The sequence below is a fragment of the Arvicanthis niloticus genome, chromosome 2 (assembly GCF_011762505.2).
Source record: "Arvicanthis niloticus isolate mArvNil1 chromosome 2, mArvNil1.pat.X, whole genome shotgun sequence".
Lineage (NCBI taxonomy): Eukaryota > Metazoa > Chordata > Mammalia > Rodentia > Muridae > Arvicanthis > Arvicanthis niloticus.
In genome coordinates, this window is record NC_047659.1 from 44,941,396 (window position 1) to 44,953,594 (window position 12,199).

Sequence of the window (12,199 nt, forward strand, 5' to 3'; positions counted from 1 at the left end):
ATTCTATCCCTGCCAGAGGGGCTTTCCTCAGATATAGCACACACCTATACTTAAATAGCTAGAATTTCTAAATTCTAAAGCCTAAGGGAACAACATTCCAGAGTCTCTTATCCCAGGTGTCGTAAGATGTAAAATTTTATTCCCCCAAGCTATGAAAGTTTGCCTTAGCCTCCAATAGGAAAAAAGTCTGTGGTGTTGAGAGGGGATAGAACAGAAATCTTTGCAAGGTTAAGCTAACTTCTGTCTTCTTTAGAGGAAAGCTCAAGGTTAGCACAGGAAAAGGAAACTGTAAGTATTCTTGGCATAGCTCACAACCTGAGGGGCATGGTAGTTCCGCTGTGTGTGTACTTACCTTATACTCATGGATTCTGCAACAGTGAGTTCAACCACTCATAGGTAGAGAATAATTTTTGGAAAATGCACCTGTATTGCATGTGTACAAAATCCTTCTTATGACTACTAGTAGAATCATCCATCCATTGATAAATGGTATTCAAGGTAAGTTGTACCTCTATTTGAATCCAATTAATTATTTCAGGCATTCATTCAGAAAAATGTTGCAGTGCCCTGCAGGGCTGTCTAGTTCCCAAAGAGTGATTCGATGAGAGGAAAAGCCATGACATGGACAGTCATGGCTTCAAAATATTAGACCCTGGAGCTAGTGAGATGGCTCATCAGGTCTTTACCTGTTTGTCACCAAGCCTAATGGCATGAGTTTGATCACCAGAACTCACATGATGGAAGGAGAGAACTGACTCCTGAGAGTTATCCTCTGATCTCACGCATACGCCTACCTCCATAAAAAAAAAAAAAAAAAAAAAAAAAAAAAGAAAGAAAGAAAGAAATGTTAAACATTTACTGAAACTCTCCATGTATTTTTCTTTCCTTAAACTCATCCTTTCTATTTTGTATACGAATGCAGAGAGACCAACTCACTTGACTATTAGCTAAAAACACTACCAACAAAGTTGTTCAAAGCTCAACTTTTAGCCAGATGTTGTGGCACACACCTTTAGTCTCAGCACTTGGGTAGCAGAGACAGGCTGACCTCTGAGTTTGAAGCCAGCCTGACCTACAGAACGAGTTCCAGGATAGCCAGGGCTACATGGGGAAACCCTGTCTCAAAAAATATACCCAAAAGAAAGCCCAACATTTTTTGCCACTTCTCTCTTAACAAACCACTTCCCTGTTGTGATGAAATGGTGCCATCATGCTAGAAATAACAGGTGGAAGCTGTACGGGTTGAAATGTGTCCCCACTAAACAATATGCTGAAATTCCAAACCCCTAGTATCTCAGAAGCTGACCTTACATGAAGACAGAGTCTTTGCAGAGATAGTCAAGTTAAAATGAAGTCTTAGAACCAGTCCTGGTGGTTTAGTCCCTTAATCCCAGCACCAGGGAGGCGAAGGCAGGCAGATCTCTGTGAGTTCTAGGCCAGACTGATCTACATAGTGAGTCTCAGGACAGTCAAGGCTATATAGAGAGATTGTCTCAACAACAAAGCAAAACAAAACAAAATAAAGTCTTAGAGTAGACTTTAATACAATAAGATCATTGAATTTATACGAAAGAGACATTTAGACATAAAGCATAAAAGTAGACATGCTTGGAGAAGGAGGAGGAAGAGAAGGAAGAAGAGAAAGAGAAGATAAACTAATATACACAGGGTGAGTGTTATGGTTTATATATGCTTGGCCCAGAAAGTGGCACTATTAGAAAGTGTGGCCTTGTTGGAGTAGGTGTGTCACCCTGAGTATGGACTTTAAGACCCTCATCCTAGCTGCCCGGAAGCCACTATTCTGCTCACAGCCTTCAGATGAGGATGTAGAACTCTCAGCTCCTCTTGCCCCATGCCTGCCTGGGTGTTGCCAGGTTCTTGCCTTGATGATAATGGCATGAACCTCTGAACCTGTAAGCCAGCCCCAGTTAAACGTTGTCCTTGTAAGAGTTGCATTGGTCATGGTGTCTTTTCACAGCAGTAAACCCCTAACTAAGACGGTGAGGTAGTTGTCTACAAGACATAGAGGAAGGCCTGAACAGATACTTCCACACAGCCTTTAAAGAACCAATGTTACTACCATCTGGATTTCTGACTTTTTTTTTTTTTTTTTTTTTGGTTTTTCGAGACAGGGTTTCTCTGTGTAGCCCTGGCTGTCCTGGAACTCACTCTGTAGACCAGGCTGGCCTCGAACTCAGAAATCCGCCTGCCTCTGCCTCCCAAGTGATTAAAGACGTGCACCACCACTGCCCGGCTATGGATTTCTGACTTTTAATCTCCAGAAGTATGACAATACATTTCTGTTATTTAAGCCACTAGTGGAATAAAAAAAATCCTTATCTTCTTGCTTTTTTCTCAATAATTTCTTTAAAAATGATGATACAATGGTTAAAAACACACTCTGCTCTCGAAAAAGACCCAAGTTCCATTCCCCCATGCATCTGGTGGCTCACAACCACCTATAACTCCAATTCCAGGGAGTCTAATATGGTCTTCTGGACTCCATGAGTGCCTCCACACACACATGAACATACATGTACATATAACTTAAAAGTTTAAAAGTCTATCTCTAAAAAAAAAATCTTCATGAGGAATCTGTGTGGAGGCATTTCACATTGGGTCATGAAATAAGAGTTGGAGGTGAAACACCCTTAGTGGGAACAGCTCTGCCCTTCACATTGACTTCAACATTAGCTAGAAAGTGGGGACTAGGAAAGCAACTACCTCAAGTCTTAGAATGGAGCAGCGCATGCGTCAGATGTTAGCATACTGCTAAGTTATGTCAGGTATTCATGTGGTTGGCACGTTGTAAAATGAACTTAGATTCACAGCAGAACCGATCTCCATCTGTTACTCAGATAAGCTGGCCAAAGACAAGAACAAGAGATCTATTTTGACATCTCTTCTTCTCAGTTTTCTAAGTGTGGTACAGAGAGCCAACAGAATGATAAAAAAATGTTTAAGGTCTGTGAGCTAAAGCATCAACCGCCGTCATTTTCTCAGAATCTCCTCGGCAGAGTCCTACCTGTGAGGCTGTGACAAGAGAGAAGTAGAGTTGGAGGCTGGAGGACTGGCAAAGGGATGCTAGGACCAAGGGTTGCAGAACATCAAGGCCCCTGAATCAATCTCTCTCTCTCTCTCTCTCTCTCTCTCTCTCTCTCTCTCTCTCTCTCACCTCAAAGTTTCAAAGAAATTTGTACCATGTAATTTCAAAGAAAGGGGAACAGTGTACCAGAAAGGTGGGGAAACTGGAAATGTATTCTTTGTTAGATTAAGGGAACAGTCAGACTTGGGTGGAAAGAAATGAGTTTCTTCAATTTGGGGAAAGACAGGAGGGTCCTATTGCACAGTAAGAAAATTGACCTCAGAGAGTGACCATAATAGAGAAGTAAGCTTAACATCTGCTCCCTGAACACTTGCAGAAGCAAGACGATGGTGATGATGACGGTTGTGACGATAATGATGATGGCCAATACCCAATGTTGAGCAACTGTTATGTAACAAGGGTCTATACAGTATAATTGGTGATTGTCAATTAAACTGTGTTAATTGCATGCATGGTTATCTCATTTGATCTTAATACAGCAACCTTGCAAAATTCCTATAAAGAAAAGCAGAACCAGGTGGGTTTCACAATTTGCCCTACAGCTTAGAGCCAGGATAGCGTTGAATTATCGGCCTCTCCTGCCAACACTCTCCCAGAAGCAACTCTAGCCTTTCTTATGAGGTGTGAAGCTTCATCTTTCACCCCTGAGGTCAATTCACAGAGTGTTTGAATTCTAAATACTGTCATTGTCAAAAAGTAATGGCTGCCACAATCTTGTTGAAGGAACAGGTTCTCATACAAAGTCTCCAGTGGGTTTGGGGCTGACGCTAAGCTAGTGGCTGCTGCAGTCCCGTGAACTGTGTCAATTTCCTCAGGTAATGATTCAGCAGAATTGCCCTCTTGTACATTGCTAGCTTCATGTAGTAATGAAAGTGGAAACCACAGGAAACCCTGTGGGCAGAGTGCTGGTTTGAGGTTTGTTTGGGAACTCTGTCCCTCTCCTTCTTCTCCCTCCCCCTCCCTCCCTCTTCCCCTCTCCCTCTCCCTCTCTCATTTTTTTTTAGACAAAATCTTATTCTGTAGCCCAAAATCCTAACAAGGCTTCTTTCTATCTTAGCCTCCTAATGGCTAGGGTTATAAGTGAGCACCACCATAGCTAGTTTACTGTCAGATCCTGAACTTGAATTTTCACCCTCAACCTGAACAATGGGACAAAGGAACCATGGAGAGAGAGAGAGAGAGAGAGAGAGAGAGAGAGAGAGAGAGAGAGAGAGAACAAACTGAGGACATCCTATTCCTTTGTTAAGTAACGAAATAGCCTCGTGACAACAAGAGAAACTTCATGAAAATGACTGCAAGTCAGATCTGGTAGCTCAAACCTGTAATCTCAATATTTGGGAAGTTGACGCAGGAGGATAGCTGTAAGCTCAAGGCTATACAGTGAGTTCCAGAGCAACCTGGGCTAAAGTAAAGCCATGTCCCCTAAAATAAAAAAGAGAGACAGAGAGACAGCTCAGTGGTTAAAAGTGCTTGCTGCTCTTACAGAGAACACGGATCAGTTCCCAACACCCACTCTGGGCAGCTCACAGGCTGCCTGTACCTTCAGCTCCAGGGGAGTGTGAGGCTTCTGGGCCTCCACCACACACACTGACACACATGTGCAAATACCCCACTACACACACAGAAATTAAATCTTTTTTTTTTAAAAAAGCTAGGGGAAGAAAGGAAAGAAAGTGAGAGGAAAGAAAGGAAAAAGGAAAACAGTTGCAGAACCTAACTCAGGACTTCTGAAGCAGCCATCTTCAGAGAAACCCCAGCAAGGACCAAGCAGAGACGGCTCTTTGCAGGAAGTAAGCTCTCTACAGCATGTATCTGCATGGCTAAAGGCGCAGCTGCATTTCAGTTTCAGCAGGATATAAAGTAAGATCACCTGCACTTCTGGAAAATGTCAAGGAAGCTCACACAAGCTGCCGCATGAACCTAAAATAAGTCTGGAAGTGTGAGTGGATAATAGAGAAAAGTATCGTCATTGGGTGCTTTTTATGTGGGTATGTGCTATATACATGACCTGATATATCATATCGTCTCAACAGGTTTATGAGTCGATTGATTTACATGTGTATGGTGGGGTATTTGCACCTATGTGTCAGTGTCTGTGGTGGAGGCCAGAGGCATTGCATCCCCCTGGAGCTGGAGTCACAGGCATCCTGTGAGCTGCCTAGTGTGGGTGCTGGGAACTGATCCATGTTCTCTGTAAGAGCAGCAAGCATTTGAGGCCTCATTTTACTGGCAATAAAACTAGATTAGGAGAAGAATGAGTGTTGTGCTCAAACATACACACACATATAAACACACAACACAAGCATTTACACACAACACATCATACACACACAAACACACAACACATGCATACACATACTTAGATACATATAGATGAACACAATAATTAATTCATAAAAATCGTTTAAGCTTCAAAGTTTGATAGCACATTTCTATAATTCTAGCACTTGGAAGGGTGAGACAGGAGGATCATAAGTTCAAGACCAGCCTGGGCTATGTACTGAGATGCTGTCCCAGAAAACAAATTGTAAAATAAATTAGAACAGGAAACAACTAAAAAACTCTTTGACTATATTTGGTGGATATAGATAGCTTATTCACAAACACAATCCATAGAAGATCTTTCAAATTTAGATGAGGAAAGGCAAGAGGGATAGGTGATTGAAACTAAGACATGTTTGGTGCATCTCTCATTCTTCTGGGATGTCCCTAAGGACCCCAGAACATACACTTATCCTGGTCACCATTTTAAAAGTTGCTCTCAGAAAGATTAAATGCTTAAAAGGCACACTTCTATCTAGTAGACATGGTGGGTGCTAACTCTAGTCTCTGACTCTCAAATCTGACCTCATTTACTGATGAGACTGGTCTTCTAAACACCACATAAGGAATGTCCTGACACCAGCTTAGCTCCAAAACAGTGAGGTCAGTCTGAGCTCAAGCCCCCAGCTTGCCTGCCAACCCTCTCTTAAATCTTTCTTTCCACAACTTCTCTTCAGTTCCCAGGCCCAGAGAATGAATGGAAACCAAGTGACCTTTGTGCAGAAATTTCCCTGTCTAAGCTATTTGCAGCAGGAGGCCTATGATTGGACAGGGAAAAGGGAGGCGGAGCTAAGGGTGGCAAAGAGGGAGACACAGGAAGAGGGGGAGAAAAAATGGCGACATGGAGGCAGACGTGAACCTAGGTAGTTTTAGTAGTCTCAGGTAGTTATGCATATCAAAAGGTTAGGATAATTGGGATAACGTGTCTAAATTGTGTGGGCCTCTTGTGTGTTGTTTTTATTGATATATAAATCCATTGGTTAACTATAAGAATTAAGAGTTTTGATTTATCAGGTGATGGGTGTGGTGTCTGATAGTGGGGTAAATGATCGAGGCATGGGGCTGGCATGACCGGGAAGGGAACTGGGGAGCTCAGGCCTTGCTGGAGAGCCTGCCGAGATGAGAACAGCCGGCTGGTGCCGCCATTAGTGCCAGAACATGATGAGGCAGGAGCCAGCCAGATGCGACTTTTATGATATCTCCTGCTACAGACCTGTCTCCCACATCTTGGTCCACCTCTTAGCACTATCAAGCAGGACATTAGGAGGGGCCTGGTACTCATTTAAAAAAGAAAAAAAAAGATTTCCCCAGCAAAAGCCCTTCAACTTTTGCTTGAGTGTAATTCCAGGAAGTAGCTGTTCCCCTTTCTGCCCATAAGAATCATCCAGAAATGAATAAAGCCAACCTAGTACGTGTCCTGTGTAGTGCTGTAAGACTACCTTCAGTGAGCAGTCCCCACAGTCACAGGGAAAGCCAGAGAACAAGCCAGCTGTTGTCAGCCCTTGTGATAACCCAGAATAGTCCAGAAGTTAATCAATGGCAAATATAATGCTTTAAGTGATCAAAAGATATAGATATGTATGTATGTATGTATGTATGTATGTATGTATGTATGTATGTATATATGTATGTATATATGTATGTATGCATGCATGCATGCCTGCATGTATTATGTATTGTGCTCTCTCTATCTGCCAAGTCCTGCCAGCCTTGGGTCCCCAAAGCTCACTGTCCCACTTACAGAGAGGAGGCCCAAGGGAACCAGCTGGCCACTTGGAGAAGCTGTTGCTCCCTGTGTAACATAAAATGCAGGAAACAGTGGAGTTTTCTCTGTGTGTAAAGTTGCTGCATAGTGACCATGAAGCTGAGCTCTTGGCAACAACTTTCAAAATAATGGGATGAGTGTTACTCATCAAGGTCTGGCATTAACATGCAAACAAGAATGCCCAAGTCCCTCCACTTCACGCTTAAGGGTCCTCCTTTAAAATCTATGGTTATAAAATCTTTTAAAACCATGGTTATAAAAGAGAAAGGGGGAAAAAAATGGCCAGACCTTTGCTTGGTTTTTCAAATTGAATTCTCAATACTAGAGCCAAGGCACTTTTGAGATGAAAGGGGGGAGGAGAAGGGGGTGTGGAGAAGGCAGAGACTGAAAGCTAAAGATATTTCACCTACTCTCACACAAAAGCTTTGCCTTGCATAAAGAGCTGCTACTCCACTCTGTCAATCAAATGCTGTAGCTCTGTTTTCATTGTAGCCACGGTGTATGAAAAGCCAAAGTTTGCTACAAAGCCCCCCTCCATGTATTCAGGGACATCACAGGGAGGCTCAACCAGGTCATGTCTGTAAACTCACCAGGCTGCTGTGTCTTCTTCTCAGCCTCTCCCGCCTGCCTCTCAGGCCTGAATAATCACATTGACTTCATTATGCTAGCTCCCTGGAGATGAGCCTGTGGGGAGGCACCTCAGAGGCAAGCATCTCTATAAAGAGATATGACAAAGCGTTTGGGGAATGCATTAGCTGAACATAAGAACTTAGCTGTGCTTCTCTGAGACAGGATCGAGAGTGGCAAGGCATCTCCACTCCTGTAACTGTGAGGGAGGGCAAGGGCAAGCACAGAGCAGGTACTGACTGGCCAACCCGATGTCAAAGGCAACCTGCTGTATTAGTTTAAAAACAATCAAGCAACAACCACAAGAACAAAACAAAAAACAAAAGCAGAACAAAACTGTAGTTTTGAGAGTGCAGAACCAGGAAGAGATAGCTGGCTGTCAAACAGAATAGGACCACCTCATTAACATGAATTAAAAGAAAGGAGAGGGTAGAGAGAGAGAGAGGGAGAGGGAGAGGGAGAGGGAGAGGGAGAGGGAGAGGGAGAGGGAGAGGGAGAGGGAGAGGGAGAGGGAGAGGGAGAGGGAGAGGGAGAGGGAGAGGGAGAGGGAGAGGGAGGGAGAGAGAGAGAGAGAGAGAGAGAGAGAGACCTCCACCTACCTCTAGCTAGTAGAAAGTGACTAAATACCATATTTCCAACCCATAATCTCTCTCCCAAGAGCATTTTTTCTGTTTTCAAACTTGCCCTGGAGATAAAACACAGTTAGACACTTGGTGTTAATAGACCCACCCACTGACCTTGCCCTGGAGATAAAACACAGTTAGAAACTTGGTGTTAATAGACCCACCCACTGAGCCAGCTTAAGACAACCACCCCAGTGGCATAAGGAAAACCACCAGAAGCTGTCCCCACACCTGTTCTCCTGAAGCAGCTACAAAGATCAGGAAGGATTTCCTGAGCCTCCTCTCAAGCAGAACCTAAGATGAAGGTAGCCAAAGGCACAAAGTTCCTGCAGGCCCCGTGTCACCCTTCTGCCATGTCCATTTGTCCTGCAGGTGTACAAAAGCACTGACCACTTTGTCATCAGAGCTAGCCCTGGAGTTCACTCATGCTTCTGGTCTGGCTGGCCCCAAACTCAGCCTCTGCTTCCCAGGACCTGGGATTAAAAGTGTGTGCCACCACCTGACTCCTAGTCCTCTTTCAAATAATATTTTTCTCTCTGTTTTGCTATTGGGTCAATTGAGACAAATGACATTTGGAGGGGGAAGAGGGAGGGGGAAGAGGGAGGGGGAGGGGAGAAGGAGAGGGGAGGGGGAGGGGGGAGGGGGAGGGGGAGGGGGGGCAAGAGGCTGCCTTTAGAGCGAAGCTTTCAAATCAGTTTCCATAGCAAACAAGCAGAGGCAAGGAGCTCACCCAAAACAGTTGTATTAGCCAGGCAGTGGTGGCGCACTCCTTCAATCGCAGCACTTAGGAGGCAGAGGCAGGCAAATCTCTGAGTTTGAGGGTAGCCTGATCTACAGCTCTAGTTCCAAGACAGCCAGGGTTATACAGTAAATCCTTGTCTTGAAAAACACAAAAACAAACAAACAGAACAATTTGAGGAACAGTTATATTTTATGTAATCTGTTGGATTAGCCAAGAAGGTTGCATTTTGGTACAGTGGGCAGACTACTGTCCTATTGGCAATGACAGGGTTGTGAACATGAACTGTCTGCCGCAGTCTCTCTGAACTCATCTCCTGAGTGACCAGGTCACCATTCATGGCTGTTAGATGGTGATCTGATCATTTTTATGGTTCTCTGGCCCTGGCTTAGCTAGTCACTCTTCTCTGAAAGGTGAGAAAAGCATTCCCAGCAATATAGTAAATCTCTGATGTGGTCTTGCTATGGTCTGAGTATGGGTTAGTTATACCTCTCCAAAGGCCTCAGAGGCTTGGTCTCCATGGTGACCCTGTGGGAAAGCAATGGGAGCTTTAAAAGGTAGTAGGGCCTACTGGAGGTCTTTGAGTCATTGGAGAAGGTACCCAGGTCTCACCATTACCCTTGCAAAAGAAGTTGCTCTTTGATGGTTAGACTTGAATTCCCGAAGCTGTGAGCTAAACCTTTTCTCATCATAAGTGGTCTATATCAAGGATTTCCTAATAGTCATGAAAGCTCACTAATAGAGAGTCTGAGAAGGAATTTCCTTGGGTTCCTCAATTAAAAAATGAAACTACAGTATGATCTAGTTGTAACTACCTGGATAGATACCCAAAGGAGCTGAGACATTATTCACAGTAAGCAAGTTATAGAATCAGCCAAGATGCACATCAAAGGATGAATAGAGACAGACTCGCATAGATACACAGTGGAGTATTATTCGGCCATAAAGAAGAGTGAAGTGCTTGGATGGAAACAGAGTGAACTGGAAATCGTTATATTAAATACAACAAGCTGAACCCAGAAAAACTTTGCGTGTTTTCTCTTATACTTGTAATACAGACTTTAAAAAACATAAAAATAAGAGTTAATATGAGGTACATCTTACATAAGTACATTGTAGATGCCTGTAAACACGTCAGAATTAAACTCCAATATTTTAATACAATTAATATGTGCTAATATGACAAACGAAAAAAAATTTCAAGACAGGGTTTCTTCATGGCACCTTGGCTGTCCTGGAACTCACTCTGTAGACCAGATTAGCCTTTTAACTCAGAGATCCAGCAGCCTCTGCCTCCTAAGTGCTGGGATTAAAGATGTGCACCATTACTCTGCGTTTCTTTCCTATGATAGCTGAGAGCTTCTTCCTTCAGCTTCCTTCCCCAGGAAGACTGTGGAAAGGTCTACTTTCATGACATCTGATGCCAAACTCAGCTAACTTTTGAATTTGTACACACTCTCTTTAAGGTCCTATCCTGCTGGGACACTGTCTGAAATGTTATAGAGAAAAATTATATTTGGCTTCCATTTTCTCTCTCTGATTTATTGAAGAATTCTCAGCTCTGAGCCTGCCTGCCAGGCTCAGAGGTAGTGTGTTCACTCTCCATAAGGGACCAGGTGGCTCTTACTATGCAAATAAAACTCCCCAGATGTTCTCCAGAAAAGCCCGGTTTGTGTAAAGATCACAGAATGGGTTTATTCTGAGACCTACACCATTAATCACCGTTTAGAATTGAGAATGGACTTCTAACAATGTGGGTACTGGTGCAGCTCCAGCCTGCAAGAGCCCGCTGACTCCAAACAGTGGCTCATCCATAAACAGAACGGCACATGGCATGGTTCTCATTTGGCACTAGATGGTCCCACGATCAGGAGAATGCAGTAAAAGAAAAAAAGAATGGCCCTTCTCTCCTGTCTGTGGCTAGTCCTGGGAAAGTTCCTGAAAAAAACCAAACCCATTGCACCTGACTCCTTGCCAGCTCCCCTCATGCAGTTAGCCCTTCACTAGTGCCCAGCAACCTCTAGGACCCTTAATGTGTGAAACTCCACAGCCTGCCCCCTAAGCAACCCTGACCCACCCCTTAGCAGGCTGCGGGAGCCACTGAGTTGATTCCTGAACTGCATAGAGCTGCGCACATGGGAAGAGTTCCCAAGCTAACCTCCAGACAGGATATCAGCAGAGGTAGGGTGTAAAGATACAGTGGCCTAATCATACCAGCTGCCTGGCGCTGAGCCACCAATCTTAACTGTGCTCCCACCCTTACTAAATGTCTAGTTAAGCCACTTATTCAATAGATATCTGAGTATCAAAAAAACAATGGTGTAGTCGCCAGGATTATAGCACAAGTAAACAAATGTCCTGCCTTCCCTGAGCTAAATTCGGATCTGCGAACTCATGATAACCTAGGCAAGTCTCCGCTGTCACATTCCCGCTTCTCTCAGTAAATACCTGAGGTGCATGCCTTAAAACTTTGCCCAACACTAGGTAAGCTGAGTTCTCAGTAACGTGGGCAAAGACCTCATCTGCTGGGAACCGCTGTTTCTTACTTCCCAGGTCCCACCCCATCGATGTCAAACTCATGGGCTCAATGGGTCCAAATTGTTACGGATTTTCTCAACTTGCTCCTTCTCTTGTTTTCTGGATCTATGGATACCCCAGGGACTCCACATTGTCCCAGGCCACAGACCAAGTTCGAACTAGGGGGCTGCCTCCCGTGACCAGCCTCATGGATCTAAGTAGAGACTTGCTTGCCCTATCCCAAAGCCAGGGAGGAAGTGGCACTATTAGGAGGTGTGGCCTTGCTGGAGTAGGTGTGGCTTTGTTGAAGGAAATGTGTCATTGTGGGGGATGGGCTTTGAAGTTCCACCCAGTGCAGAAGAAACAGTCTTCTGGCGGCCTTTAGATGGAAAATGTAGAACTCTCAACTCCTCCTGCACCATGCCTATCTGGATGCTGCCATGCTTTTGCCTTGATGATAATGGACTGAATCTCCGAACCTGTGAGCCAGCCACAATTAA